The sequence below is a fragment of the Giraffa tippelskirchi genome, chromosome 3 (assembly GCF_054371585.1).
Source record: "Giraffa tippelskirchi isolate mGirTip1 chromosome 3, T2T-mGirTip1v1.2.pri, whole genome shotgun sequence".
NCBI classification, from domain to species: Eukaryota; Metazoa; Chordata; class Mammalia; order Artiodactyla; family Giraffidae; genus Giraffa; species Giraffa tippelskirchi.
In genome coordinates this window covers 115,270,025-115,296,508 of record NC_137277.1, presented here as the reverse complement: position 1 = coordinate 115,296,508, position 26,484 = coordinate 115,270,025, and the positions used below count along the sequence as shown (strand labels likewise).

The 26,484-nt window shown below is 36.0% G+C and overlaps 1 long non-coding RNA gene across 1 annotated transcript in view; it reads right to left on the bottom strand.

Annotated features, from left to right (window-relative positions):
- The window catches only part of LOC145543412 (uncharacterized), an 85,320-nt gene that overhangs the window by 39,797 nt on the left and 19,039 nt on the right, over positions 1–26,484 (bottom strand). Inside the window, exons 3-4 of the long non-coding RNA XR_014080701.1 lie at positions 12,908–13,000; positions 7,414–7,560 (exon numbers count right to left, since the gene is read on the bottom strand). This is a non-coding gene — a long non-coding RNA (uncharacterized LOC145543412). The remainder of the gene's footprint in view (positions 1–7,413; positions 7,561–12,907; positions 13,001–26,484) is intronic.

Below are 26,484 nucleotides of genomic sequence, written 5' to 3'. Positions count from 1 at the left end.
TACTGTCGTAATGTTCCAATTTAAGAATGGTTCCGTGTTTCATTCACACATGGCCTCCTAATCACTGTATATTACCTTATGCAGCAAAAGATGTGATAAAGTTAAGGTTCTTAAGAGAAAGATATTATCATGGACTATTTGAGTGGCCCCTAAATACAATCACATGCATCCTTATACCAGATAAGTAGAGAGAATTTTAAGACACACATACAAATAAAATGATATGTGAATATGGAAGCAGAGATTGGAGCAAAGCAACTACAAACTAAGGAATGTAAGCAAGAGCTGGAAGAGGCAACAAAAGGAAAAAAAAAAAAGACTTTGGACCTCTGGAACTGTGAAAGAATTAATTTCTGTTGTTTTAAGTCATCCAATCTAGTTTTTAATAACTTATTATAGCATCCTTAGGAAATTCATATTACTGGGTAACTTAACCAGGATAGCTGAAAAAAAATGACATAAAATGTATCAATGTATGTGATGATAAACCAACAAAAACTATTGAATCTGGGGAACACAGACAAAGATGACAAAAGAAGAGTCACAGATTATTTGGAAAATACAAGCATTCTAACATATGTGTAATTTTGGGTCACAGAAAGAGACAGCTAGGTAAAATGACAAGAGTTTTTGAAGAAATAATGTCAAAAAACTCCCCAAATTTGTTTTGAAAATTTATAGATTCAAAAAAGCTTAATAAACTCCAGGAGGGTAAACATGAAAAGTTTCTAGACACATTTAAATTCTTAAGAGTAAAGTCAAAATGAAAACTCTTAAAATCAGAGAGAAAAATAAGATATATTACATACAAGGAATAAGAATTTTTACTTTTTAACAAAAATGAAAGCCAAAAGGCATTGGAATTACATGAAATTCTATAAATCAATATTTTTTATTTAATAAAGCTATCCTTAAAAACTGAAACTGAAAGACATTTCACTATAAACAAAATTTATCTGAAAATGGATCACAGACCTAATGTCAAAGTTAAAATATTTAACCTCTACAGGAAACTGAAGAAAACATATGAATTGAGTCTTCTAAAAAGATTTCTTAGAATACAAAAGATTTGAACCACAGGAAAAAATATTCAAATTAGATACAGTTAATTTACAATTTTTGTTTTTCAAAACAAACATTTAAGAAAATTACTAGACAAATCACAGATTGGTTAAAATTAATTGTATACCAAAGTTCAACAAAACTTTGTATCTAGAATATATTAAACACTTACACAACTGAATAAGAGTTAAGACACTACACAAAAAGGTTATGAATGTAGCAAGTTTATGAAAAGATGTTCAGCAAAATTGGTAAAGAAGAAAATGCAAATTAAACGCACAGTAAGATGTTACTATAAACTCATATTTAGAATTAGAAACAGGCAATATCTAAATATTGTCAAGAATGTGGAGGAACTCGAGCCTTCATATGCTGCTGGTAGGAGTACACACATATACATTATACAGTTACTTTGGAAAACAGCTTGGCCACTTTTACACATAAAGAACTTATCCTTATCATATGATACAGACATTTAATTACCAGGAAATAAACATACATCTAAAGAATTATTTTTGTGTGTAAATTTATAGCAGCATTATTCCTAACAGCCAAAACCTGGAACAACCAAAATGTCCCATCAACATGTGATACATAATGCAATGCTGTATATCCATACCAAAGTTAACAACTAAACAACTGAATAACCATTCCTTAAACTCAGCAAACTATAAATTCATAGCATAAATTGTATAATAGACAACACAAAAATAAAATTTAACTTGATAAAACTGTCATAAATGTATTCTAATTTTTTGTAACTAATAAACTTTCTCACATGCCAATAATCAACACAATTTAATGAGTACCACAAATGTACAAATGTACATGTAAAGAAGTCTTCCTTGTGAACATAAAAGAAAATGTATGATGTTATCTCCTACATTCAAGGGAGTTAAATATTAATATTTTCCTCTATTGATCTTAATCTTCCTGAGGAGGAACTGCTTTTGGTGTGCAACTTCTATATAACAGATACTGGTTTAGATACTTTACATGCATGATTAAGTTAACATTGACTTTTATAAAATGTGCAAGTTATAATAAATGTTATACACATGGCCTTAAAATAGCAATGACTTTGGTGGTCAAACAGAATGCAGTAAAACTGGAATGTGAACTGGGCGTCAAAGTATGTTGTTTTCTTTTGTTTTTTGGCTTTTGTTCTCTTAAATATGACACTAAAGATACCTTTATAATAGTCACCAAAATGTAACTATCAGGACCCCAAATTCAGACCATCTGTGTTGACATGGCTTAACTGTTTGTTTTGGGAAATTACTGTAAACCAATTTATCTGGACAAACGGTTTACTTCTGGCAAAAATCTCTCTAATTATGACAACTGTTGATTTAAGAAGGCCTTCATATCTCTCCTAGTTCTTCTGTAGAGCTCTACATTCAGTTGGGTATATCTTTCCCTTTATCCCTTCGGTTTTTCTTCTCTTTCCTCAGCTATGTGTAAAGCCTCCTCAGACAACTTTTCCTGCAAGGATGGGCATGATAAAGGGCAAAAACTATAATGATCTAACAGAAGAAAAAGAGATTAAGAAGAGGTGGCAAGAGTACACCGAAGAACTATACAAAAAGGTCTCAATGACCTGGATAACCATGATGGTGTGTCACTCACCTAGAGCCAGATATCCTGGATTGAGAAGTCAAGTGGGCCTTAGGAAGCATTACTACCAACAAAACTAGAAGAGAGGATAGAATTCCAGCTGAGCTGTTTAAAATCCTAAAAGATGCTGCTACTAAAGTGCTGTACGCAATACGTCAGCAAATTCAGAAAACTCAGCAGTGACCACAGGACTGGAAAAAGTCGGTTTTCATTCCAATCCCAAAGACAAGCAATACTAAAGAATGTTCCAACATACCATATGATTGCCCTAATTTCATGTACTAGTCAGGTTATACTCAAAAATCCTTCAATCTAGGCTTTAGCATTATGTGAACTGAGAACTTTCAGATATACAAGCAAGATTTAGAAAAGGCAGAGGAACCACAGATCAAATTGTTAACATTTGTTGGATCATAGAGAAAGCAAAGGAATTCCAGATAAAAAAAAAATCTTCTTCTGCTTCACTGACTACATGAAATCCTTTGACAGTGTGGATAACAACAAACTGTGGAACATTCTTTAAGAAATAGGAATACCAGACCACCTTATCTGCCTCCTGAGAAACCTGTATGAAGATCAAAGAGCAACAGTTATAACCTTACATGGAAAAACTGGTTCAAAACTGGGAAAGTAGTATGACAAGCCTATATATTGTCACTCTTTTTATTTAACTTATATGCAGAGTACATCATGTGAAATTCCAGACTGAATGACTGTATGACTGGAGAGGATACAAGCTGGAGTTCTCCAGTCCTCTTGAGCTGGACTCAAGATTGCCAGGAAAAATATCAACAACCTCGGATACGCAGATGATACCACTCTAATGGAAGAAGGTGAAGAGGAATTAAAGAGCTTCTTGATGAAGGTGAAAGAGGAGAGGGGAAAAGCTGGCTTAAAACTAAACATTCTGAAAACTAAGATCATGACATCAGGTCTCTTCACTTCATGGCATACAGAAGGTGAAAATGTGGAAGCAGTGACAGATTTTATTTTCTTGGGCTCCAAAATCACTGCAAACTGCAGCTATGCAATTAAAAGACACTTGTTCTGTGGAAGGAAAGCTATGATAAACCTAGCAGCATATTAAAAAGCAAAGCTATGATTTTTCCAGTAGTCATGTATGGATGTGAGAGATGGACCATAAAGAAGGCTGAGCACTGAAGAATTGATGCTTTCAAACTGTGATGTTGGAGAAATCTCGAGAGTCCCTTGGACTGCAAGGAGATCCAACCAGTCAATCCTAAAGGAAATCAGTCCTGAATTTTCATTGGAAGGACTGTTGCTGAAGCTGAAGCTCCAATATTTTGGCCACCTGATATGAAAAGCTGACTTACTGGAAAAGACTCTGATGCTGGAAAAGATTGAAGGCAAAAGGAGAAGAGGGTGACAGAAGATGAGATGTTTGGATGACATCATTGACTCAATGGACATGCTGCTGCTGCTGCTAAGTCGCGTCAGTCGTGTCCGACTCTGTGCGACCCCATAGACGGCAGCCCACCAGGCTCCTCTGTCCTTGGGATTCTCCAGGCAAGAACCCTGGAATGGGTGGCCATTTCCTCCTCCAGTGCATGAAAGTGAAAAGTGTTGAGCAAACTCCGGGACATAGTGAATGACAGGGAAACCTGGTGTGTGCTACAGTCCAGGGGGTGGCGAAGATTCAGACACAACTTAGAGACTGAACTACAACAACATTGGGACAACATATGGCTCATCTGGTCAAACAACTCACTTTTGAAACACCAATGTATTTATTAGGTCTTCAAGCCTCTTGATGCTGTGTATTCAAATGCTAAACAGTTATAGCACAGATTTTCTCCATCTTAGTTACTCATTCTTGCTCAGACCTCAAAATTTTATAAATATTACCCACTGACTGCCTCATCCTGAAAAACTTCTAATACTCTTTCAATGTAATGGTTTGTTGCAGCAGGCAGTCCTTACAGGACAAACTTTGGCTTAAGTAGTCTATTTAAAATGCATGAGAATTTTCCTATTGTTTTTATTCATTTGTTTGCTTATTTTCTGAGAGTGTGACTTAGTAGTAGATCTCACTATCAAAATTTCCATCCACTGAATTTGCTGGATCTTCAATTTCAGGCAGCCAACCAATAGCATGGGAGCCTAAGCCATGAAGTATGCCAACAACATATATAATCAACCATTCTTGTTCTTTCATAATTTGAGTGTATGTCTCCTCCAAGCCAGATGCTAGCATTTTAAAAAATATGTATTTCACATCATAAATCTAATTTGTATATTTCTAAGTGGCAATTTTTAACCAGAGATAATTTTAAATTACAGTAGGATTTGGAGAACTTATAAATAAAACTGTTCATTTGAGAGATGTCTTAAAAAGGGAACAAAACTCCAAACACCTATTTATCTCCACTTTTTGATTAGTATGACGGAGCTTCTAAATTCTATAATTTTATAACACTGCATCCTTACCATTTCCCTTAAAATGAGTAGAATCTGTGAATATGTTAAGTTCATTCTCTCAGGCCTTCTACACAGTTAACCTGAACAGGACAGCTTTTATCCTACTCTTGCTCTTCTGTTATGTAAATGCCCCTCCATACACTCTTCCTACACTCCTCTTCCTAACCCACTTTCTTCTAGTTCTGGGGGACAAGAGATTCACAAAGATAAACTGTCTGTTAAAGTTAATGTCAATTCAAGACAGGGCAAGCTCATTTTGATTGATTCTAAGCCTTAATCTCAGTTGGGCTGTAAACCACTGTTAAAGACTTTCATAGACAAGATAGAAATAAATTGACAGAACAATGTAGGATAGATCTACAAATACATAATCAAGGGTTCCCTGATCTGTATCAATAGCTTCATGTGTTACTAGGAACCTCATATGCAAAAATTTATAGAGGAAAGAAAGAATGAAGGTGACCTAAGATCCCAGATTTGTTTGATTCTTTATTTTATATATGAACATCTCATTGTTGCAGCACTGTTTATTGAAAAGACTAGTCATTTTTTACTGAATTGTCTTTGACCTTGTTTAAAAAAATCAGTTAATTATGGGAATCTGTTTCTGGCTTCTATTGCCTTGATCCATGTATCCATACCTCACTAACCCAATACTGTCTTGATTACAATAGATGTATAAGCAAAAGGCACATTTTTAAATCTTAACTTTCCCACAGATCCTGTAAGTTTAACTTAAGTTTTCCCACAGAATGTTTGCATATTTAATTTTTCCCTGCCAGTTTTCCTTACTTGGAAATTGGTTATTAAGTTTAGCCTGCATTCCTAGGATATAGTGGGTAAAACTGAACCAAGAGGAACCATCCTTCACTTTAGAAGATGAGTAGGAACATATTGAAAACATTTGCAAGCAATGATAGGACCATATGGTGGGGGGAAGGGAAGAGGAGGAAAGAAGCCATTGTGGGGCACTGTGAGAAAAGGAGGTAGGGGTAATTTGGCATGTGCAATATGGACAAGAAGAGGAATAGTACTGTGGTAAAATATTTTACTCTCCAGACATGTTCTCTCTTCCAAGGATAACCTAATGACATCTAAGCAACCAAGTTCACAGTATGGATGAACATAATACACATATGAGGCAACAAATCCTTATAGTAACATTTCCAACCAGAGTTTTCTTATGTAAAAAAAGATTCATGAAATAGAAAAGATTTTAAATGGTACTTTTTCTACAAACGTAGCAAGCAGATTGCAGAGCTAAAGTCCTTCTGTTCCACTGATAAATGTCCCTTTACAGAGATTTGGCTCCCATATGCTCATTCTGTCTCCATCACCCACTTTCCCAAAAGAAATAATACAGGCTGCTGATTTCTTTCCTCTATCCTGAATATATTTAGCTTTCTTTTGCAGTACTTCACACCGAGAGTCCAACTCTGAGTCAAGCAAGAACAGCTTCATCTCATTCATTTTGCATGAAACTCTCCTACATTTTTTAATATTAAGGCAATCTGGAAATACTTTTGTAATCATTTCACTTTTATGATAAACAATTTCACAATAGTTTTCAAAGAAACAATTATAAGTGTCTTTCCATCTACTCTATTTTTTTTTTTTTAATTTTAGCCCCTTTCTCTTAAATTGGCATAGCTTCAGTTTGAGCACAGACTCTATTTTTGCTGAGTTAATATCTTCAATTTGTTCCAATTTAGTCCCTGGACAGTCTTTTTCTTACCTATGATGTAATTCTTTCCAAAGATACTAGTTTTTATGATTCTAGAAATTTTCAAATTGCTCTAATTTTAAAAATCAATGGATGTCTGATAGTCACTGGCTATAGACCCTTCTTAAGTGCTGAATCTTAAGTGTGCTGCGGTGGTGGTTTAGTCGTTAAGTCATGTCCAACTCTTGCGACCCCATGGACTGTAGCCTGCCAGGCTCCTCTGTCCATGGGATTTTCCAGGCAAGAATACTGAAGTGGGTTGCCATTTCCTTCTCCAGGGGATCTTCTCAACCCAAGAATTGAACCTGGGTCTCCTATATTGTAGGCAAATTCTTTACTGACTGAGTTATAAGGGAAGCCCTAAGTGTGCTGTATGTGTATTTGCTAGGTTTCTTGCATCCTACTTAAGCAGAGTACCTGCCTAATCCTACTGATTTTAAAACTCTGCAGACATCACAAAATGGCCAAATAAAACAAATCACACTGTTATAAAACTCTAGTAATTTACTCTTGTAGCTTTGTAGAGTGTCCCATTACCAGTAGGATTTTAAGTCATAAAATATACAGCCCACCTGAAGTACATAATTGGGTCTGGAGATCTTTATTTATGTGTTCTCTCTCTTCTGGAGTTTTCCCTTTTTATTTCTTTCTTCTTTCCTTCTTTCACGCCTTATTTCCTTCTTTCACTTCTTTCTTTTCCCTCCCTTCCATGTATCTTTCTATACAAAAAAGAAAATACAAAAACCACATTTGTAGTTCTAAATGACATGCTACTGGCTCTTCCTTTAGGATTACATTGGATAACACTGTTTGTTCTGTTCTGATGGCCTGTTTACAAATTCAAAACTGTATAAACTGAGTCAGAGATAAACTTAAAGAGATAAACTTAAAGCATAAATGCAATATCTAGGACAAATGCATGAATACTCACATATACATACACACAGAGGAGTATTAACCTGGACATTCCAGCATTGTTCCTAAGAGAATCGTAAACAAAATGAAGATATTTACAATTTTTGATATAACTATTTTAATGATAAGGTTAACTTAGTAGATATCTTAGATATATATAATATTTGTCAAATTTTAGTTCCACAAAAGGAAACTGTAGATGATTTGTTAAAATGACTATTAGAAAATAATGTTACATAGCATTGGAATTAGAAGCATTAAAAATTCTTCCTGGATCATCATTTCAGTGATCACATTGCTTTTCCACAATGAAGATACGCTTGTATTTCAAAACATGATGCATTTTCTTGGACTGCTGGTGCTGTTTATCAACAGATTACACCTTTGAGGAATTGATTACCATAATACCTACTAAAAAAGACATGAATAAATGAATAGAGGGTTCATGCTCCAATCATGGATGACAATTCCACAAATAAGTCTATATGAATGTTAGAAATATGTCTTTACAGTTTGCTTTTCAGTTAAGTTCAGTTCAGTCACTCAGTCGTGTCTGACTCTTTACGAACCCATGAACCGCAGCACACTAGGCTTCCTTGTCCATCATCAACTCCCTGAGTCCACCCAAATCCATGTCCATCGAGTCGATGATGCCATCCAACCATCTCATCCTCTGTCTTCCTCTTCTCCTCCTGCGTTCAATCTTTCCCAGCATCAGGGTCTTTTCCAATGAGTCAGCTCTTCCCATCAAATGGCCAAAGTATTGGAGCTTCAGCTTCAACATCAGTCTTTCCAATGAACACCCAGGACTGATCTCCTTTAGGATGGATTGGTTGGATCTTCTTGGAGTCCAAGGGACTCTCAAGAGTCTTCTCAAGCACCGCAGTTCAAAAGCATCAATTCTTCGGTTCTCAGCTTTCTTTATAGTCCAACTCTCACATCCATACATGACTACTGGAAAAACCATGTCCTTGACAAGACGGACCTTTGTTGGCAAAGTAATGTCTCTGCTTTTTAATATGCTATCTAGGTTGGTCATAACTTTGCTTCCAAGGAGTAAGCGTCTTTTAATTTCATGGCTGCAATCACCATCTGCAGTGATTTTGGAGCCCAGAAAAATAAAGTCAGCCACTGTTTCCACATCTATCTGCCATGAAGTGATGGGACCAAATGCCATGATCTTAGTTTTCTGAATGTTGAGCTTTAAGCCAACTTTTTCACTCTCCTCTTTCACTTCCATCAAGAGGCTCTTTAGTTCTTCTTCATTTTCAGCCATAAGGGTGGTGTCATCTGCATATCTGAGGTTATTGATATTTCTCCCCGCAATCTTGATTCTAGCTTGTGCTTCCTCCAGCTCAGTGTTTCCCGTGATGTACTCTGAATATAAGTTAAATAAGCAGGATGACAATATACAGCCTTGACGTACTCCTTTTCCTATTTGGAACCAGTTTGTTGTTCCATGTCCAGTTCTAACTGTTGCTTCCTGACCTGCATACAGGTTTCTCAAGAGGCAGGTCAAGTGGTCTGGTATTCCCATCTCTTTCAGAATTTTCCACAGTTTATTGTGATCCACACAGTCAAAGGCTTTGGCATAGCCAATAAAGCAGAAATAGATGTTTTTATGGTACTCTCTTGCTTTTTCGATGATCCAGCGGATGTTGGCAATTTGATCTCTGGTTCTTCTGCATTTTCTAAAACCAGCTTGACCATCTGGAAGTTCACGGTTCACGTATTGCTGAAGCCTGGCTTGGAGAATTTTGAGCATTACTTTACTAATGTGTTAGATGAATGCAATTGTGCAGTAGTTTGAGCATTCTTTGGCATTGCCTTTCTTTGGGATTGGAATGAAAACTGACCTTTTCAGTCCTGTGGCCACTGCTGAGTTTTCCAGATTTGCTGGCATATTGAGTGCAGCACTTTCACAGCGTCATCTTTCAGGATTTGAAATAGCTCAACTGGAATTCCATCACCTCCACTAGCTTTGTTCGCAGTGATGCTTCCTAAGGCCCACTTGACGTCACATTCCAGGATGTCTGGCTCTAGGTGAGTGATCACACCATCGTGATTGTCTGGGTCGTGAAGAACTTTTTTGTACAATTCTTCTGTGTATTCTTGCCACCTCTTTTTAATATCTTCTGCTTCTGTTAGGTCCATACCATTTCTGTCCATTATCGAGTCCATCTTTGCCTGAAATGTTCCCTTGGTATCTCTCATTTTCTTGAAAAGATCTCTAGTCTTTCCCATTCTATTGTTTTCCTCTATTTCTTTGCATTGATGGCTGAGGAAGGCTTTCTTATCTCTCCTTGATGTTCTTTGGAACTCTGCATTCAAATGGGAATATCTTTCCTTTTCTCCTTTGCTTTTCACTTCGCATCTTTTCATAGCTATTTGTAAGGCCTCCTCAGAGAGCCATTTTGCTTTTTTGCATTTATTTTTCTTGGGGATAGTCGTGATCCCTGTCTCCTGTAGAATGTCACAAACATCCATCCATAGTTCATCAGGCATTCTGTCTATCAGATGTTGTCCTTTAAATCTATTTCTCACTTCTACTGTATAGTCATAAGGGATTTGATTTAGGTCATACCTGAATGGTCTAGTGGTTTTCTCCACTTTCCTCAATTTCAGTCTGAATTTGGCAATAAGGCATTCATGATCTGAGCCACAGTCAGCTCCCAGTCTTGTTTTTGCTGACTGTATACAGCTTCTCCATCTTTGGCTGCAAAGAATATAATCAATCTGATTTCGATGTTGACCATCTGATGATGTCCATGTGTAGAGTCTTCTCCTGTGTTGGAAGAGGTTGTTTGCTATGACCAGTGCGTCCTCTTGGCAGAACTCTATTAGCCTTTGCCTTGCTTCATTCTGTACTCTAAGGCCAAACTTGCCTGTTACTCCAGGTGTTTCTTGACTTCCTACTTTTGCATTCCCATCCCCTATAATGAAAAGGACATCTTTTTTGGGTGTTAGTTCTAGAAGTTCTTGTAGATCTTCATAGAACAGTTCAACTTCAGCTTCTTCAGCATTAGGGGCATAGACTTGAATTACCGTGATATTTGCCTCAAGCAAATTTAGGCAATTTTTAAAGAATAAGAATACATGTTATACTATTACATAATGTCATTCAGTGCTAAAGTTTATTGTTCACCTATCATTTGCCCCCAAGCCCCGATGAAAATTTTAGTGTCTATGTCCTAAACTCTCTGATCTTGAGTTTTCAGAAGAAATTTAAGTGACTTCAATATAGGTTAAAGGATTTCTTCAGCTTTTGTGAAACAAAAAATCTGAAGATGTATAGCTTCCTAATTGAAGCACTCAGAGTTTTGACAGCGTAGGCGGAGACCTGAGTAGCTGCCTTCATAGTTTTGATTTAGGCAGTGATTTTTTACTTTAAGCAAAACTCATGGTTGCAGGTCATGTCTTTTGCTCAGGGTTACAATAACCATCAGAACAGTTTTTCCAAGAATGACTTTTGGAAGCCTCACAGTGTATAATCAACTCATGGTTCCCAAGACAAGGCAGAAAGATAGCATAAAGGAAAATAAATTGAGTATATGGGGGCCAAGTGGGAAAGGGGCAAAAGATAGAAGGCAAGAAGGAAAAAGGCGATGTTCTATTGTGTTTATTTAGTCCTTTTACATCTTATATTTTGGCCCTCTGTTGCAAGTGTGAATGGGCAGTCTTCTCTGATATATCTCCTCATGTTGATCAAATCGTGTATTTAAATGTCTGGAACAGTTTAGTTATATAGACCTTTAAACGGATAAGAGGGGAGTGGCCAAAAAAGAAGACCACCTAAGTATTTCAAACTGTTCCCACAATTAGTCAGTTGAATTATCTCACCAGAAAAGATACCTACATGAGGGAACTGCTTTGCTATGTCAATTCCACTTGTGTTAGAGCCCCCATCCCTTTCCCAAGGATGCACACACAGATTTCAAATTTATAAGCAAAATTTACCTTTTATTAAAAATTAACAGATGTTAAGAAAGAGAGGAACTCTCAGAAAGAGGTGGGAAGCTTCTTTTTTTTTTTCTTTCTCTAAAATGAAGATGATCAAAGGAAGCATCCAAGAATTGACTTCCGATATGCCAGGATGGAGAGTCCTTATCTAAGGAAGGGACTTAGTTAAGGATCCTTAGCTAAGGAAGGGAAAATTCATGAGCTTCAGATAAAGGAGATGAGACTTCATAAACTCAGAAGTAGAGGGTACACTGAGTAATGTACTTATAAGTTAACCCCACTTCAAAGAGTGTCTTTTAAAAGGATTGTTGATAATTTGTTTTATTTCAAGAAAACCATATAACTAAAATTGGTCATTGAATTTATTCTGCCTAATATTAATGATTTATGATATTTTGACATTTTGTCTTTAAGTAATGATGGGTGGCACTCTGCTTTTATGGAAGGGATGATATGTCATTTTATTTACATAACTTACTACTACTTGATTTTTTTTTTTTTTTTGCTGTAGATTTCTCTAAACTAAAATGTCAGATTCAGGATACAGAGTTTTTGCTCATTTCTTTTACTGTTATATTCCTAGGACACATTATAGGCATTCAATAATTTTTAATTAATGAATAATAATCATAATATCTTTATCATACTACATCTGAAAATCCAAGATTTATTTCAATAAAAACAAACCATACACAGAACTTTCTTAAGTATGAAAAGGTGTGTGGGTGCCTTGAAGGCTCCAAATAATTTTTTCAGGATGGATCATTTCAGGAGAAAAATATACTGATTGCACCGGGACCTCAAAAATGTCTCAGAGTGCCTCATGTATTCTCAAGTAACATCAGAAATCTGTTGCACAATCAGAGCTTTGTGTCAGGTACTAGGAATACAAAGATTCTAAGTTAGTATCTATTTCAAACAATGGTTCTAAAAATGCCTCAAAATTATTAAAATAATCTGTGAAAAAAGAACTATAAATGAGTTGTTATCATACTTCATCACCTTCAAGCCAACATATTGAAAAACAGAAATGGATTCAATAAAAGACCGAAAGCAGATATTTATAAGAAAGTGGCTATCAGAATTCCTCTGTTCACATTCAGAGAGAAAACTCTCTGCTATCTCCTCTTCTTATAAGGACATCAGTCTTATGGGATTAAGGCCTTACCCTTATGACTTAACCTTTCTTACCTCCATATAGACCCTGTCTCCAAATCCAGTCATGCTGAGGAATAGAACTTCAATGTAGGAATTTTGAGAGAACACAATTTGCTTCATAGCATACTAAAAATAATCAGAATAATTAGACAGGATGTTAGGCTATGCTACATCGAGATTATAAATCTCAGTATCTAAAAAAAAAAAAATCTCAGTATCTAAATGCAGCAAAGATGTGTTTCTCAAATGTTATATGGATTAGATAATGATCTAGATTAAATGTCCATCTGGTAACTCAAGAAGTCAGGTGTCTTCTGTATTTTGATCCTGCCATTATGGGACATTAAAGAGTAGTGGCAAGGGAACAGAGACTGTGGAAGATTCATTTTTTTCAAGTAACTGAGACCAGAAGTGATATACTTTATTAACTTCTCACAAGCCATTGTCTACAAACTACTAATTCATAGCCCCATTTTAACTGTAATAGAATCTAGAATAAATACAAAAGCATGCAGAACATTTCAGATACTCTATAGCTGAACTGAATTCCTTATAACTGCAAATACTACACTATATTTAATAAAAGGAGGTATGTCCAAAAATCATTAATGTAATAAGATTGTGGATTTCCCTCAATCATTCAATCAAAATGCCCGCCACGATAAAAGTCATAAAATATATTTGGAAGACTGTTGTTCCCACTTCATTTTTGTTCATCTATACCACAGAAGTTATTATTTCCTAATAGTGACAGAGATGGACTAAGGTGAATTCCAGACACTTTAACTGTAGTCAAGGAATCCATGCCTTATAAAATCAGTCTAAATACCCTAATAATAATAGGATTTAAAAGGATCCCTCCCACTGTAACAGGCAAAGAGTATTACGTAAGAGAGAGTCTTCCTATTTGGAAAAAAAAGAAAACTCTTAAGAAATCAGCAAAGGAAGGAGAGCGTTTTGTTGTTTTGGTTTAATTTTATTTTTATTTGCTTTCTGTATTTATAATTTATTAGGATATACAAAATTATTTTAAAGAATGTGGTATCTTAATTAGATATTTTTTTCTCCAATTTCATTTAAGAAACTGCTATACACTGCAGTGATAAACATGCATTTAGTTCAAATTAGTTTTTACCTTCATAAAGAAAAATCATAACTTAATTACCATTCTCAAAACTTCCTTTGCTGTAATTCTTTAAAGGATTGGTTCCCAAATAGTAATGAGCATCAGAATCATTTTATATCTTGGTCAATAGAGATCGCTGGGATCTACCCTAGAGTTTCGGATTCAGTTGGTCTAGGATAGGGTCTGAGAATCTGCAATGGCAACAAGTTAACAGGTAATGCTGATACTGCTTTCTGGGGACCAAATTTGAGAATAACTGTTATAAATTATATGATATTCAGGTCATTATTTAAAGATTCCTCTAAATCATCTAGCTCTTACACATGGCATGTCTTTCAAAAAAGGGGGGCATTGTTATTTATTCTTTTAATCTCAGCATCTAACAACCCACTGAAAGATGACAGATACTGAATAACATTTTAATGAATGAAGTATCTATTCTATATTCTCGTATCATCAAATTTTAAAAATATACATAGTAAATTCTAAAATTTATTTCAGATTTATTTCAGGAGAAGACTCTTGAGAGTCCCTTGGACAACAAGGAGATCAAAACAGTCAATCCTAAAGGAAATGAACCCTGAATATTCACTGGAAGGACTGATGCAGAAACTGAAGCTCCAGTAATATGGCCTCCTGATACAAAGAGCTGACTCATTGGAAAAGACCCTGATGCTGAGAAAGACTGAAGGCAGTAGGAGAAGAGGATGACAGAGGATAAGATGGTTGGATAGCACCACTGACTCCATGGACATGAGTTTGAGCAAGCTTTGGGAGATGGCTAAGGGCAGGGAAGCCTGGCATGCTGCAGTCCATGGGGTTGCAGAGTCACACATGACTGAGTGACTGAACAACAACAATAAAAATTTATTTCAGTTATTCACAATAATAGATGATAGGCCAAGGTTCTCATTGTACTAAGGTTTGTTCATCATACTAGACTCAGCTAATCCCCAACTTTATGCTATTATGTGAACTGAAAGTGAATCATTTGCATCTTCATCAGGATAATAGATCAGCTATAAACTATTCAGACTTAAATTGAAGAAAGTAGGGAAAAACCACTGGACCATTCAGGTATGGCCTAAATTAACCCCTAATGATTATACAGTGGAAGTGACAAATAGATTTAAGGGATTAGATCTGGTTGACAGAGTACCTGATAAACTATAGATGGAGGTTGATAACATATACAGGAGGCAGTGACCAAAACCATCCTCAAGAAAAAGAAATGCAAGAAGGCAAAGTGGTTGTCTGAGGGCCTTAGAAATAGCTGAGAAAAGAAGTGAAGGGCAAAGGCGAAAGGGAAAGATACACCCAACTAAATGCAGAGTTCCAGAGAAGAGCAAGGAGAGATAAAAAAGCCATCTTAAGTGAACAATGCAAAGAAATAGAGGAAACAATAGAATGGTAAAGACTAGAGATCTCTTCAAGAAAATCAGAGAAACCAAAGGATAATAACATGCAAAGATGAACATAATAAAGGACAGAAAGAACAAGGGCCTACCAGAAAAACAAGAGGTTAAAAAGAGGTGGCAAGAATACACAGAAGAATTGTACAAAAATTGTCTTAATGACCTGTATAACCACGATGGTATGGTCAATCACCTAGAGCCAGACATTCTGGAGTGTGAAGTCAAGTGGACTTAGGAAACACTACCATGAACAAAGCAAGTGGAGGTAATGAAATTCCAGCTGAGCTATTTCAAATCCTAAAAGATGATGCTGTTTAAGTGCTGCACTCAATATGTCAGCATATTTGGAAAACTTAGCAACGGCCACAGAACTGGAAAAGTTCAGTTTTTATTTCAATACCGAAGAAAACCAGTGGTGAATGTTCAAACTACCTTTCAATTGTGCTTATTTCACATGTTAGCAAGTAATGCTCAAAATCTTTCAAGCTAGGCTTCAACAGTACATAAACTAAGAATTTTCAGATGTACAAGTTGAATTTAGAAAAGGCAGAGGAAACAGAGATCAAACTGCCAACATCCATTGGATCATAAAAAAAGCAGGATAATTCTGAAAAAACATCTTCTGTTTCATGACTATGCTAAATCCTACGACTGTGTGGATCACAACAAACTATGGAAAATTCTTAAAGAGCTGAGAATATCAGACCACCTTACCTGCCTCCTGAGAAACCTATATGCAGGTCAAGAAGCAACAGTTAAAACTGGCCGTGGAACAACAAACTGGTTCCAAATTGGGAAGGGAGTAAGTCAAGGCTGTTTATAGTCACCTTGCATATTTAACTTATATGCAGAATACATCATGCAAAATGCTGGGCTGGATGAAACACAAGCTGGAATCAAGATATCTGGGAGAAATATCAACAACCTCAGATATGTAGACAATACCTTCTAACTGCAAATAGCAAAGAAGAACTAAAGAGTCTCTTGATGAGGGTGAAAGAGGAGAGTGGAAAAGCTGACTTACAACTCATCATTCAAAAAACTAAGGTCATGGCATCCAGTCCCATCACTTCATGGCAAATAGATGGGAAAACAATGGAAACAATGACAGACTTTATTTTCTTGGGCTCCAAAATCACAGCAGATGTTGACTACAGCCTTGACATTAAAAGACACTTGCTCCTTGCAAGAAAAGCTATGACAAACCCAGACAGCATATTAAAAACAAAGACATTACTTTGCTGACAAAGGTTTGTATAGTCAGATCTATGGTTTTTCCAGTAGTCATGTGCAGATGTGAGAGTTGGACCATAAAGAAGGCGGAGCACCAAATAATTGATGCTTTCGAACTGTGATGCTGGAGAAGACTTGACAGTCCCTTTGACTGCAAGGAGATCAGACCAGTCAATCTTAAAGGAATCAACCCTGAATAGTCGTTGGAAGGACTAAGCTGAAGCTGCTGCTTCAGTATTTTGGCCACTTGATGGGAAGAGCCAACTCATTGCAAAAGATCCTGATGCTAGGAAAGATTGATTGCAAGAAGAGAAGGGGGTGACAGAAGATGAGATGGTTGGAGGGCATCACCAACTCAGTGGAAATGAGTTTGAGTAAACTCTTCTATATACTGAAGGACAGGGAAGCCTGGTGTGCTGTAGTCCATGGGGTCACAAAGAGTCAGACATGACGTAGTTACTGAACGCTGATAAGGGATTAGGATCAAACACTTCTATGAAGAAAAGGATGGAAGCAGTAATGGATAATTGAAGGAGTTTGTGGCAATGCAATGTCAACATAGGTCTTAGTCAATCCCACAGGGAGCCTTGAAGTTTGGAAAGTTCTTCAGTGGTTTACCATGTTGCACAGAGGGGGTTGAATACATATTAAGTAGTCATTAGATTTAAGCTGTCAGTGAGAAGGGAAAGTGCCTTGGGCAAGGCAGCTGTCTCTAATTAAGGTCAATCTCCAGAGAGCTCAGAATAAACATTTCTGTATGTATGTGTATATACACACACACACATATAAGCCCATATACATACGGGCTTCCCTCTCAGATGGTAAAGAATCTGCCTTCAATGCAGGAGATCCCCGGAGAAAGGAAGGCTATCCACTCCAGTATTCTTGCCTGAAGAACTCCATGGACACAGGAGCCTGGCAGGCAACAACAGTCTCATAAGGTCACAAAGAGTCAGACACAACTGAGCAACTAACACTTTCACTTTCTTGCGTGTGTGTATGTGTAAGTGTGTGTGTGTATTATTTAATATCAAACAAGTAGTGTTTAATAATAAACATTTAACATATGTAATAAGTAATTAATATTCAGATATATAACTGTATTTTAAGTTGAGATATATAGCTAAACTTTAACTTAAAGGAAAATACATTCTATTATTTATATGTGCTTATATGAAGTATTTTTGTTTATTGACTACCTCAATATTGAAAATTAAAAGCCTAATATATCCCTTTCCCGTGACACAATGGACATTAAAAAACTAACACTGACCTTTTTTACAGCTGTTAAAGCTCTCATGCACATGGTTAAAATGTGAAACATTCTTATATTTGTTATTGATGTCATTTTGTCTAGCAAGTCAGTGATAGTTTTATTTGCTATCTGGAGTCACTATTGGTTTGGGATGGAAAACAGTGCTAAACAGAAAGTTTTCTATATACAGTAGGACACTAAACTATTTTGGGTACCTACATTAAGTGGTCAATATGATGGCTTTGCACCAAATGAGACTCAAACTTCTCTAGCTTCATAACAATAGATTGAAGAACATGAATAACAAGATCATCTCAGGGAATAAGAGTTATAAAATCAAGAAGCCAGACTATCAATTGTTACTATGATAACAAAGAGAAAGGGGGATGTTGAACATTACAATCTTACTAGTTAGAGATGAGAAGGATTAGATGGGCTGTATTTTAGTATGCCTCTTAGTGTAATGGGAAACATCAAAACAAATATCTCCATATGGAGGTAGGTGTAAATGTATTCCCTATAGTAACACTTAACTCATTTACTTATCACTCAGACTCATTATTCACTTACCAGCATATGCTTATTGGATGTGTATTACTTACTGAAAATATTAGTGACTAAATGGAAAAAGTTTTTATACATAGGTGAACAGAACCATTGTTGGATATAAAAAGAATAGAGTATTTTTTCTTTTAGTTTTTTCATATAAGTCTATTTTTGTTTTTTCTAATGTAAAATAAATAAACCAAATATTACAAATCTCCCCTGGTTCAAATTCTCATCTTTAACATTCTATTAACTATTATGCCTTTCACTTTAAGTCCTATGTTGACTCTAGAGAATACACTGTATCTTACGATTATCCATGTTCAAAATGTTCAATAGATCTTCATTGCCAATGTGATAGTAAAATGTCTTTTTTCAAAGTACTTTATACTCTCATGACCTGTCATGCCCCCAACCCATAATTCCATTTAACTTTCACTTGTGGTCCTTGAAAGTGAAGCCATGACATTCTTTTGCTCTCTTTTACCACTTTTGTTGTTGTTTCTCATAATTCCTCTGACAAAGATATTTCCCTTACCTAGCGTGAGTGGCTATTCATGCTTCCTGAACTAATCTCAAATGTTATCTTCTCACTGTGATATTCTCTTACATCTTTAGGCTTATTCAGCTGGGTCCCATCACTGTGTTGCCATGGCATGATATACACATCACTCTCATTATATGTATGTTTCTTTTGCCCAGTATATGGTAAGTGTTTCACAATTAAGAGCATGTTTTACCCATCTTTGGCTCCCTTAGGCCTATATTTATTGGTATCATGTAAGCACGTTATGTATGACTATTCAATTAATGTCAGAAAGAATACTAAAAGTCTGTGATCTAAAACATTTTGATTAAGCTCATATACAGCAGTTACAGTATTTTGGAGAACTAAAATTTTATATTTGTTCTTGTTATTCATGATTAAAAACTCTGACTGCATATGTGTTTCTCTGGGAAAGAGCTTATTTCTAAGTACTAGGCAGTAGTAGAAAACTACAGAAGATGGAATTGAAATAAAGGAAAGGGAGGGCTTGGGGTTCAAAAATAATTCAAAAAATATTCCTCAAACATTGGTTAGGTTCAAGGCATTGTACTCATTTCAAGTAGAATTCCATCCCTGCCTTTAATGCACTTATAAGAAATTTGAGAGGTAGTGATATCAGGCTTATCAAATATAAAAGATTATATTTAAAAGGCCTGATGCTGGCAGGCAATGCAAAAAAAAAAAAGATAGAGAAATCATGAAGAAAATAAGCAATAATTTGAATATTTTATATTTATCTTCATTTATGAAATATTTTTAAGTGTTAAGTGAATGGGTAATTGTGACAACTTTTATTTTAAATATAATGATAAAATAAGGCTTTGTATATGCATATATCAGGAAGATAGCATAGGTTAAAGTTTAAAAAATTTGATTTTTATCTACTTCAGTCAATCTAAATAAAAATATAAAATACCCTCAATTGTATATCTAAAAATATGACAGATTACTATTGTATTCAGCATTAATTATTATATTTTTCAGCAAAACAAAGTAGGAGTAGACAGGCAGTTGTAGATATAAGCATATTCTTTTTTTAAAAAAATTATTTTTGAAGCGAGAGTTTAATTATGAGGAGATAACTAGAAGCGTTATGACCTGAATTCAAATTAATATTTGATTAAATTTCACAACACAGCATGGAGTTATAACTGGAATAAACAGTTTGATGAAATTAAAATTACTTAGTAATAGATATTAAACTAAGCAATTATTAAATTGCTTATTTCTTAGGATGTAATATCACGTGCCAGAGGATTAGTATAAATTTGCCACAAACACAAGTCTGGCAGACTTTCAGTGACTTGGGACTGTGGCTGAACAATTCTTGATCACAATTTATACTAACCATACTCTTTTAGATATGTGATGATTCTTTATATATGTCTGCACATCACTAATGGTACTGAAAACATAAGTAGTTAATGTTCCTGATCTACATTTTTAAAGGCCAAAGGGAGGAAAGTTATATTGAAATCAGTTAAGTGTTAAACAAAAACAATAGAATGACCTTTAGCATTTGAAAATGTGAAAGAGACAAACACATGGCAAACATTTGGAAGAGAATCATTCTGAGCCAGAGGAAGGAATTTCTAATCAGCAGGTCATAACAGACATCTTTAGTGGACCATAAGCTTGGGAAGGAGAAAGGAGGCTGGGCTGGGGACTCAATGGTAATTTAAATCATTACATTCAAGACACTGTGCCAGTTGCTACAAGAGTACAATCCCTTCTTCAATGTGTTTGTAAGAGAGTAGATAGGTATAAGCAGGCTGATGAAATGTAACAGAGAATGTGGTGAATGCCTTAACAAAACTAAAATTTATAATGTACTTTAAGATATATCTCATTCTATGAACAAAGGGAAGAGATGACCAAAACCTTTAAGGAGGGAGGTACCTTTGAAATAGTCTTGGCAGCATTGGTTCAGGTATTGGTAATGATGAATGGGATAAAGGCCAAGAACCAGTCTTTCAACTAGTTGGTTGATGAATGCAGAAGTAGCCCTGAAAACTTAATCTGGGGGGCTAAGTTTTGATCTTCACTCCACCAACTATCTATTGAATTATGGCTGAGTCACTTAGCCCTTGTAGACCTAGTCTTGTCAGTGACACACAGAAGAAATTGAATTGGAAAATCATTAAGATCATACCTATTCTAAAATACTCTAGAGAATGCATTGGTTGGTTCCTGTTTTGAATGGCTTAGAATGGTAAGTCAATAAATTTCTTTTTAATCTGCAGACAACAGAAATTTGCTGAAACTTTTCTGAGCCAGGTAGTAATCTGATTAAGGTTATATATTTGGATGATTAATCTACTAAAGATACATAGGATTAATTCTTGTGGGGGGATCACTTAGAATCTCTAATGTTTCCAGGTAAAAGGTAAGGAGGAGCTAACAGAAGATATAGAAGCTGAATCCATAAGATCTGTCCTCATCATTAATCAATGCCAATAGAAGAGGGAAAAAGAAATAAGACCAAAAAAAAAACCAAAAAGTACATAGCTTCCAACCTTGGTATCTAAGAGAATTTTTTACCAGACCAAGCAAGGAAATCTTTATGTATAAGGACAATGACAAGACTTTGGAATGAAGTTGTTCAACTGGTAGCTGAAAATTAAGGTTTAAATCTTTTGCTCTCAAGATGTGGACTAGAAGAGGGTTTGCAAACTCAAAGGCATACAGGGACTACTGAAGTAATAGGCTATGTTCCAAACAATAAAGCCATGGGGCATACAGCACCATGAAAAACTATGTGTCTTTCTGAAGGAGTTAGCTGCCACTCAACTTCAATAGGTTGGTGCCCTTGCAATTGCAGACCCTGCTTTTCTAATTTAACCCAGAAATATATAGATGGCTTCCCTTTTTAAAATTACCGACAAGGAAACTACTCTATATAATTTATAACTGTGCATGTGTGCTCAGTTGTGTCCAACTCTTTGTGATCCCATGGACTGTATCCCACCAGGCTCCTCTGTTCATAGGATATTCCAGGCAAGAATACTGGAGTGGGTTTTGTCATTTCTTTCTCCAGGGGCTCGTCCCACCCTAGGAATCGAAACCATGTCTCCTGCATTGGCAGGCAGATTCTTTACCACTGAGCCACCTGGGAAGCCCTAAGTAACCGTGGGCCTTAAACAAAACAGGACTCTAAGCCACACTGATGTACAGACTGCTAGATATAAGTTTGGGACCACTATATTAGCTGTTTCAGAATTAGTATAACAATAAAAATGAAGTAAACTGTGGGAAAGGGTAGACATTTTCAAAAGAACAGTTTAAGGAGGGAAGTCTAAGAATATATCCTCAAATTATTTTTATAATTAAAATGTCAAGTGAAAGAAAATAGTGTCCCCTACTTACAGTGAGTTTGCCAGAAATGAGAAAAATATGAGGATATTACTCAAAGAGAATAGAAGGAAAAGAGACAAAGATAGACACAGTGTCCACCAATGGAAGGAATTTGAATTTTACACATAGAAGAGACCCTAGTAGATCAAGACAAGAAGGCAAAAGGGAAAGGGCATAAAGTATCTGCATTATTATATATGCAATCTCTATATTTTTTCATTTAATGTTTTCAAAAACCTGCACTGTTTCTTAACATACCTGTTGGATTGAATAGGATGCTCAATATATCCACTTTTTCATCCAAATACCTGTGAGATGTTTACTTATGGTAACTGACAGTTATGAAGTTACCATCCATTACAAGCAGATAACATGCCAACAAAGACTTCGAAGATTTAATTGCTCATTTGTATTATCAGGTAGACAAGCAACTCCACCATCATAGCTGTATTAAAACATGTATAAGTGAAAGTGGAAAATGAGTTGACTGTTTAGAAGATATTTTAAAGTGTTCCTAGCAGCCATGCTTTAGATCTTCCCAGGTGGCTCAGTGGTAATGAATCTGCCTGCTAACGCAGGAGACACAGGAGGCGTGGGTTAGATTCCTGTTTGGGGAAGATACCCTGGAAGGAGGAAATGGCAACCCACTACAGAATTCTTGCCTTGGAAATTCCATGGACAGAGGAGCCTGGCGGGCCACCGTCCATGGGGTCACAGAGTCGGACATGACTAAGCATGCACACATAGCCATGCCTTATTCACTGATGCCAAGAATTCATTAGAAGAGCAAGTGGCTGTAACTTGCTGGACACTTCTCAGTCTCCGCTGGTAAGAAATCAAGAGTCCCAATTGTTGATAAGCTTTATATTTTCTTTGAAAAGAAACAGTTCCTAGAACAGATGGTTGACTGAGAGATTTTGTGACATTTCTCAAATATTCTTTGTAAACTGTCAGCAGTCACATTTAATTTTGTCTATGAGGAAGGAGCAATAAGTGGGTGATGAATCAGGCATCATTAACTGTAATTTAAGAAAAATCAAATGCAACAATGTCTTGAATAGCAATAATAAGATATTAGAAAACTTTTCTTTTAAAAAGATTTTCCAAGTGTGCAAAGAACTGTAAAGGAAGTATTAGAACATGACAATAAACAATATTAAGGTGGGTGGCAAAAACTGACATATATGTGAGTGTGTGTGTATATGGGGGGTAACTTGTATTTGGAACACATTAGGCACTCACTAGGGCTTCCCAGGTGCCTCAGTGGGTAAAGAATCTGCCTGCAATGCAGAAGATGCAGGATTTGCTGGTTTGATCCCTGGGTCAGGGAGATACTCTGGAGGAGGGCACGGCAACCCACTCTGGTATTCTTGCCTGGAGAGTCTCATGGACAAAGAAGCCTTACATGCTACAGTCCATAGGTTTGCAAAGAGCTGGACATGACTGAAGCAACTAAGTAAGCACCCAGAGACACAGGCACGCAATAAGTACTGCTGTTGCATAATTTTTCTACTCTTGCTAGTCAACATTTGTCCTGAATATCTTCTGACAGTCATCTATAGATCCCAAGAGACCTTACCTGCCAACTCCTGCCAACTCTTCTTTTCTTCCCTGTTTTTCCTACCATTCTTGTAGACTCAAGAACCATGCTGTTTTCCTTGACTGATCTATTATTGATTGATTTCTTACAACTCTTTTTTTTCCCCTTGCTTATAAAAAAAAAAGCTCAATTTTCCTTCACGATTTAATAAGCTTTTTCTTCTAGTTATCTGCTGCTACTTATTAAATACCACCCCCAAATTAGTGTTCTAAACAACAACCATAGTATTTTGCTCTTCATGAGTCAGGAATTCAGACAGGGCACAGCAGGGAAACTTGTCTCTGCTCAAGGAAGTCCTGATACCCAAGGGTAACTGGAAACTTTGAGGCTGGAATCATTTAGGGGGTGTCTTTGCTCTCCTGACTGATACCTGGCATAACTCAAAGCCAGGGTTTAGTTGAAACTTTTGACTGGAACGCCTACTCTTGTCATTTACATATGTCATTTCTATTCATTTCCATATAGAAAAAATGAGCTTTTCATTACAAGGTAGATGAGATCTGAGAGTGTCTAGAGAACAAGGGTTCAAGAGATGCAGGAAGAAGCTGCATGACTTTTTAGGACCTAGCCTTAGGAATCACAGGCTACAGCTTCCACTGTCTTCCATTCAGTGTACAAGTCACAACCCAGATTCAAAGTTAGGGACATAGATTGCATCTCATAATGGGTAGATGCATCAAACTTCTTGTGATTCTTTTAAATCTACCATTTAAAATTACCCAGTTTTCTAAAAAAGTCATGAAAAATGCCATGGGAGTGTTTGTGAGTCAATAATAAGTTAGTAAAAAGGCATCTGAAGAGAAGAAAATGATGTGTGGAAGAGATGCACGTGATCATGCATGCACGTGTGTTTGTGAGTTTGTAATAGTCAATTGTTATTGAATCATACTGTATCAAATATGGGCAAGCAGTAGATTTTAAAGGGCCATTTACGTCATATTAAGAAGTTGTTACAATACACTATAAGTAATAGCAATAACTGAAGAACATTAAGCATGGGAAAAACCTGCTCCTCACTACATATTAGCCCTCCTTCTCTGGTAGAACTCTGAAGAACAAATTTATTATGGGATGAGAATACAGATAAAATGACTTAGCTTGAAGGAAATTGTGGCAGTTCAGAGGACCATTAAACCAGCCTGATCTTTTTTTAGAAAGGGGAGAATCAGAACAAGAGAAACAGAGGAAGTTGAATTTAGACAGTTTAAAAATCAATTAATTATTCTGATGAAGTTGGCCAAAGTGAAGGAACACTTTACAGACCACTATCAATAGGTGGATGGTTGATGATTATTGTTCTATTTATCCAAAGTACTGACCATGAGCAACTATTTTCATAATATATTATCCTTAAAACATTTCTGAACTCATAGACATATCAATCTTTTTTTGGATAAGTCAATAATATTGATCTGCTCAACCACTTGAGGCTTTCTTTATTTAACTAATTATGTAGAAACTGATGGCCATGCACAGATTAGTTAATAATGAAGGAAAGTGGTGTCTATAAAAGTACTTAAAATGATCCATAGGTAGCTTTTATATCCATTAATGCCAGCAAATGTCCAGTACCATTCAGGTCTTGAACTTAAACTTACTGAAACCATAATAAATAAAATAACCTAATCCATGGTATCTACTAAGATTTATTATCTACTTTGTCATGTTGGCCTGTGTGCAGGCACATTGAGAAGTGAGAAACTAATTTTTTTTTCTGTATTCTTTTAGAAATCTGCTCTTGATTTGAACTTTAAAAATGGAAAGGTTGTGGACTTGAATAGGAAAAGAGGGTGACTGTTATAATAATAAAGTGAAATTGAGACATAAGCTGTACTTTAACGTCAAATAATTATGACAAACAGGAATTCTATGAGTTGTTTTCACATATATTAATTTTTACAGGCTTTCCAGGTGGTACAGTGGTAAAAAGTGCCAATACAGGATACGCAGGAGATGTGGGTTCAATCCCTGGCTTGGGAAGATCCCTGGCTTGAAGTAGGACATAGAACCCATTCCAGTATTCTTGCCTGGAAAATCCCATGGACAGAGGAGCCCGGTGGTCTGCAGTAAATGGGATTGTAAAGAGTCAGACATGACTGAGCACAACAACAAAATTATTACAACAAAAATGCTGAATTAAAGCATCCATATATATGAAACATTTCTCACTGGTCCTATGCTTATCAGTAATTTTTCCTTAGGGATGACAGTGAAAGAACTTTTAATTCTTAAGTTAATACATTGCAAAAGGTACTTACCATGGAATGTTCATGTAGTATTTTTTATCATGTTGCTTCTAGCCAAGTGCAGCATGAGCTGTTGCTGTAAACATGAACAAAAATCTATTGGCAGTAGGGGTTCTGGCTCCTTGATTGGTTTATACAAAGCAAGAAACCATAAAAACATCTACTTAAAGCAACGTTATTTGCTCTACTATTAGGTATGGCTAGAAAATCAGATCATGCCTAGAAGTGGGAAGCTATATCTGTTTTCTCAATAGTAAAGCTGTTCTGTATTCACTGTTTTTACTTTTA